Below are 6,472 nucleotides of genomic sequence, written 5' to 3'. Positions count from 1 at the left end.
ATTTACTAAATGAACATCATGCTGTATTGAAGACGACTTGGAACGACCGATTGAGGCCATACACTTGTTAGGAAAATGTTTACTGAGATAAATCAAGTGAAAAGTAGGGTAATTTCCCTATAGACTAATCTAGAAACCAACTTCTTTTTGGAGCCAGTGGAGTCGCCCCCTGCTGGAAATGAGGTAGAATGCAGGTCTTAGGCACTTCTACTTTAGCTTCACTTTTCAGGCACAGAAGTTGCCGATCACAATAAACTGCAGGATATTAAAGTCACTTTAAGCTGACAACTATAAACTGGAGTTAGCTAGTCCTTCTTACAGAAAAACTTCAAAGTGTTGTAGGCCTCTGCAGAACCTTAAACAGCACCGGTGCTATGAAGAAGCAGGCGTCATCACAGGTTTAGAAGGTGCTGAAATTTAAATGTAGTTATATGACACGATCAACAGCAGAAATTGATACATTAAAAAGCAGAGGTTGAGAGTATGGTGGTTGTCCTCTTGCATATAGGCGGCAACTAGGAAGGTCTTTAAATTATATATTTGGTTTTAAAAACAAAGGTATGTATGTTGTACAATATATGTTGCAAAAAATGTCATGAATGTGTTTGGTGCAGCTCTACAACTAAATGTAATTTTTTTTTAGTACAAATCAGTGGGGATTTATACATTATGCAAAATTACATTGTCTCTACTTGCCTCCTTTTTAGAGACATTACCTCCGCTCATTTTCTCACACATCTATTGAACTGGTTTCCCACACTGAGAAACCTTTTTACAATATTTCAAGCGCTACCAAAAAGTAATCTAAATCATAAGTCTCTGCAGGTGTGTGTGTGTGTGTGTGCTGCAGTATAGATCCTTGACTAAATTAAAAGCTGATGGTCAAAGCGCTGTGTACTTAGAATCAGCCCTTAGATATAAAAGTACAGGAAAATAAGCAAATAAGGGGACCATGTTGCCTAAGGAACCTTCTATAGAAACCTGGGTTACACAGGAAATGGTGACATGCCTGCATCTCGTCATACCATGAAGTGTTAAGGAAAGTATTGATCCACAGTGGCTTCATGTAGTCTAGGTAAACAGTAGGAGAACTTGGAACAACTCTGGTGCTACAGCAGGTTGAGGCAAGGCTTAGGAATGTAACACAGACCGTACCAAGAACATCTCACTGACTGAGTTTGTTTTCAGGAATTTCTCTTTAATTTCTCGTTCTCTTTTCAGAATTTTTTCTATTTTTTTTCTCTCTTGTGTGTTTTGTTTTGTTTGGCGAAGGTAGGAGTTTTTGAGTGTCATTTGAGACGGATCCTACCTCTAATAAAACCCAGGTCATGTTACTATAAGCAGGACATAGCATGTGAATGCATGTGGGCAAAGCGCAATGGACAATGTGGTCAGATACTGTAAGGGATTCCAGTGAGTGATGGGCTTTTTCAGAGAGTCTGCCTTTTAGTTTGTGGACTCTTCTGTCTGCTTTCTATATCTATGAATGGATACACAGCGAGGACCTGTGTCTGTCACCACCTTCAATGTCTATCTCTGTCTCTTTTCAAAATAGATTGAGGGGGCCCACAACGCCCACTTGTGTATAAATCCTTACGGAAGCAAGACTGAATGCTGAGAGTAAGCCAGAGAATATTTAAGCCTTCATTCTCAAAAGGCATAGAGTAAATGCATACACACGCTACTGGCACATGATGTGTATGATCATGTACATTTGTGTCATTGCCACTGTATGTGGTATATTAAACTAGGACAGTTCTGTGCATTTTTTGTAGGTAAGGTGATGTGTTGTTTGAGAAACAATGTTGTAATAAAACAATGGCTATATAACTGGTGTGACTCAGATGGCTTTCTTTGCTCATTGCTCAACATATCAAGGTCATACATTGTTGGCTGGAAGAAGAAAGAAACTGAAAACACCAATTGGGAAATAAATGATAAAACGTAAGAAAACACTAAAAAATTGCAGATCACAAAATCATTTAAGTGATGTCTTCCGATGTCAGCCCCAAAACCCAAATATGATGAATTGACCTTATTGTTAGACCAAGGAAACCAGCACATTCTCTCATTTGAGAACCTGGAATCATCAAATGTTTCATACTTTTGCTTGTAAAATAAGAAGTATTTGTCTGTATGTCAAAATAGTTGCAGAATATGAATAATTATCTTCATTTTCGTTCAATCTACCAATTAATTAATCATTGCAGCTAAACAACTGGTGGCTGGACCACTGAGTGGACAAAGATAAAGCTGCCTATCAAGCCGGTTGGGCCAGCCGCAGTAGTTCAACCTGAGCAAACAATAACATATTTATTGGGCTTCCACGGGAATGCTTGCCCAATTTTATGGCGTATTTCACCATGTGTTTAGGCTAACATGAGAGTATTAGTGAAGTCAAATCAACTCATGGTATATTTAATAATATACAGTGGAGTGATTAAAGCCCTCTGGTCCAGTAATTTATCCATGAAGAAATCCTTAAAAGCTGCTGTCATTATCTGTTATTGGCACTGTGCTCAAACGTTTCTTATTTTTGGATGCATTAAAAGTGGTACTCCAGATTGCATTTCTAAAAAGTTGACAAAGTTCACAAGAAACATATTTGTTTTTTAATGGTTTATTTTCTCAGACCCAACAAAGCTTGCCAAGACTCACAGAAGTATACTATGTGTAAAAGTTTCCCTTTAGATGATATGCAAGACAATCTATAACTTCAACTACCATTTTAGATCTATGTCATTCCAAAGCTCATTTTTAAGTGACAAGATAAGAAGGGTATTGTATCTTGCATGCAGCACTGCTGCTGCTGCTGCTGCCCAATAGGAAGTGATTGTTCTCTCACAGTCAAAGACATTTAAGAAGAAGCCAAGGATGACAAGGTTCCCTGGGGATCTGTTTCAGCACCATATGCTCGCCTCTGCCGTTGAATCACTCTCACGCCAACTGTTGCATTGCATTGACCTTTAACCTCAGAATTCATATGCATGGTCACGAACGCACAGCTGATGCATTTGGACCCAAAGGTCCCCCCCGTCTGAGTTTTTTTCTTTTTCTTTTCCCCCGCTTAAACTTAATGTGGTAACGTGGTCAGCCTGTCATCTGTCGTTTTCAGTTAGGTAGCAGCTTGTGGTGACATGCAGGGGAAGTATTCCTACAGTCAGTAACTATGGTTTGTAGTTTGTACTACATATATCCTACCAAAAACACACCATTTCATGTCATATCCTAAGCAGGATTGCCTTACTTCCCATAGTACTATGAATTTGTAGCAGGGAAATTGCAGTTAGTTTGGCTATATTTTTTAAGGCTTTATTCAAGGTTTCAGTTCATTGAGGTGTTGGTCTGACCACACAGAATGGGGTGTGACTGTAATTTAATTTAGCTGTGTCCTTAAAATCAACATCCACACCCATCCACCCACCTGCTTCCTTCAATATACCCAGACATACTATACACATAACACACTATAGGGTTACAAAAAATGACAATGACTGGTTTGTTTGGGGACTGAGCATATGTTTATGGATATTGTACACTGTAATTAAATTGACTTTGTTTGAAACACGGTTTGTCTGAAATCTACAAGAGACCAAAATGACCAAATGTTTCAGCGAAAGACAGCTGTCCCATGGATGAAAAATTTTTTGATATGGGATTTTGGGGGAGAACTAATCGTTTCATCATGGCTCACTAATTAACATGGTATATCTCGGGTTTTGTACAGATTATGCAACTGAATATTAAGGCTAATTAGTGAGCCTTATGTAACTGACAGATATGTGCAGAGTGCATATTGATCTTCTCATCTAACTCACAACAAACAAAAACAAAAATCGATGAAGCGCATTTCCAAAAACTTTAACTACTTCTTTAATATTTTAGAAACTAAAATTAGCTTATAAAATATGCATTGTTAAAGATTAAATTCAACAGCATATAAAGTAGGTCAAGGTAGCGCCACCTCGACCAGCTACAACATTAAAATGCTGAATGATAAAGCAAACTTGAAGGGTTCATAGGTTTATTCATTAAATCGTTTATCAAGACATTTTAGATTAATCAAAGGCCAACAATTGGTTAAGTTTTGGGTCGCCAGGTTGTAATGGGAATATCCTCCCTTGTAACAAGCATTTACTTTTACTTTGGATAAATCCCAAAATTCTCTCATTACTTTGGATTTTGTACTTGTAGGTAGAGTATTTGATAGAATTCATTGACATGTTTTTATTTAAATAAAGGATCTGAATACAATTTCCCATCACTAGTCTTTGCTCTTAATTCCCCACTACCGTCAACAGGGCTGCACCCCTTATAGAACCCTGTCTTTACATGTCATGATCAAAAGTCATAATGGAGTGTGTGTGTGTGTGTGTGTGTGTGTGTGTGTGTGTGTGTGTGTGTGTTGGTCCCTTTGAAGAATCTGAGCCTGCTTGTATCCTTTGTAGTATCTTTTCAGCTGTGCGGGCTTTTGACGCCTCTGTCAAATTGTCGCTGCTTTGATCACCGTGTCTCGTCCTCTACCATTTCAATGTGTTTCCTCCGACGTTCACACCAACCTCCACCTCCACCCGGGTTTGTTAATTATCCCTTCAATGCTCCAGGATCATCTGACAATAAACAACGTGTGATTTTCACCAAATATTAGGCCTACATATAGCCTTTTGGTCTGGAATAGCCTTTTTTTCCCGGGTGAATTCCCTTTTCCATTTTATATCAGGAACTGAGTTGTTGCTCTGCGTTGTAGGCTGTTCCAGACACAGTCCAGACAGGATCTAACAGTACTTTGTTAATATGCTCATTGTATCTGAGGTGAGAGCGAAGACATTTGGAGAGGTGCGACTCTTTCATGTGCGCGCACGCACCGCGCGTCCTCGTGGTGAGAAAGGACTGCAGGTCGGAGGAAAAGGAGAGGTTATTTTTTTAGAGCGATTAAATGTTTAATCAGAATCAGAATCAGAAAAGCTTTTTTGCCAAGTACGTTTTTTACACATACAAGGAATTTGTTTTGGTGTTGTAGGTGCATGTCACATTCTCTAAAATAAGTTAAACAGGTTAAACAGAAAAAACAATATAAGTATAAATATATGTATATATATATATATATATATATATATATATATATATATACACACACACACACACACACACACACACACACACACACACACACACACACACACGCAAAATGTATTAAAAATAAGAGAGTAAGAATTAAGATAAAAAGAGCAGATTAAGTACAGTGGCATGTAGAGCCAGAGGGGGGGTGTGGAGAGAGTCAGGGTGGAGGGGAAAAAACTGTCCTTGTGATGTGAGGTTTTGGTCCTGATGGACCTCAGCCTAATAAACAAATGTTCATCTTATCAAAAAAAGACTTTTAGCCTCTGGCACCAAATTTAATTTAATAAAATATGCACAACACAAGTTCCTTTCTATTTGGACAATAGATCATGATAAATACTGTTGTTTCTTTACCTCCCATAAGCTACATTAGTGGTTTTTGGCTGTGGTTTTAATGGGCCATGCAATGAACCTTTAATCTCCGTGATCCTAAAGGGAAACATCACCTAAATTAATAATGTCAACATGTTATTTACATGGCCTAGGAAAGTTCAATACTTTAGTATATTACAATATTTATGAACAAGAGCTCTCTCTTAAAGCCAGAAAGCAAGTTATGCTGCATTCATGTAGTGTTAAGTGTAGTGCAATAAATACTGGAATAATAATTACTTCATATGCTCTAAGCAATATCATACAAAACATCTTCTTTGTAGCGTCCATCTTTTTTTCTCCACATTACGATTTAAAGCGCATGAACACACAGAAGTCGGAAGAACGACTTCACAACTCAGGCATTGGGACCATCCGAGGAGCATGTGAATGCAGCATCAGTCTCAAACTTGTGATGTCATCAAATATAAAGTCTGGAGCTGCTCTATAGACTATTAAGGATGGGAGACTGATTGTTTTGTATGTATTACCCAAATGAGCTTTATTCTACTGTAGTGTTTTCAGTTCAGAAACAAACATTGTTCATATACTCAGTCAGAGCATTCCTCTGGGCACTCCCAGCTACCATCTGTAACATCTTTTCCAATTCATTGTCTATGGAGCAGTTCCATACTTTATACGTGATGACGTTACAAATTTGAGTTTGGCACTCTAGTTTTTGGATTTAGGAGAGAGTTGTTCATGTTTACTAATATTTTTGGACTGTCTTAGACTAGGCATAACATGATATGTGAACTTTGACATTTTGAAAATGAGCATAGCTCTTCTTAAGTAGCTTTTTGGCCGAAATCACTACACAAATTAGCCGCTTTTCAACGATAAATTAACATTCTCTGACAACATTTTATCTCACAAAAGGTTCTGAAGATTTTTTTTATTACCCATGTTGTTTGTGAAGTTTTTTTATCCTGTTTCCTGTTATAGTACTCTCAGGCATTAAGTCAAGTCATACAACAGC

The sequence above is a fragment of the Sander vitreus genome, chromosome 3 (genome assembly GCF_031162955.1).
Source record: "Sander vitreus isolate 19-12246 chromosome 3, sanVit1, whole genome shotgun sequence".
Taxonomy (NCBI): Eukaryota; Metazoa; Chordata; class Actinopteri; order Perciformes; family Percidae; genus Sander; species Sander vitreus.
Note: the sequence above shows the minus strand (reverse complement) of the source record.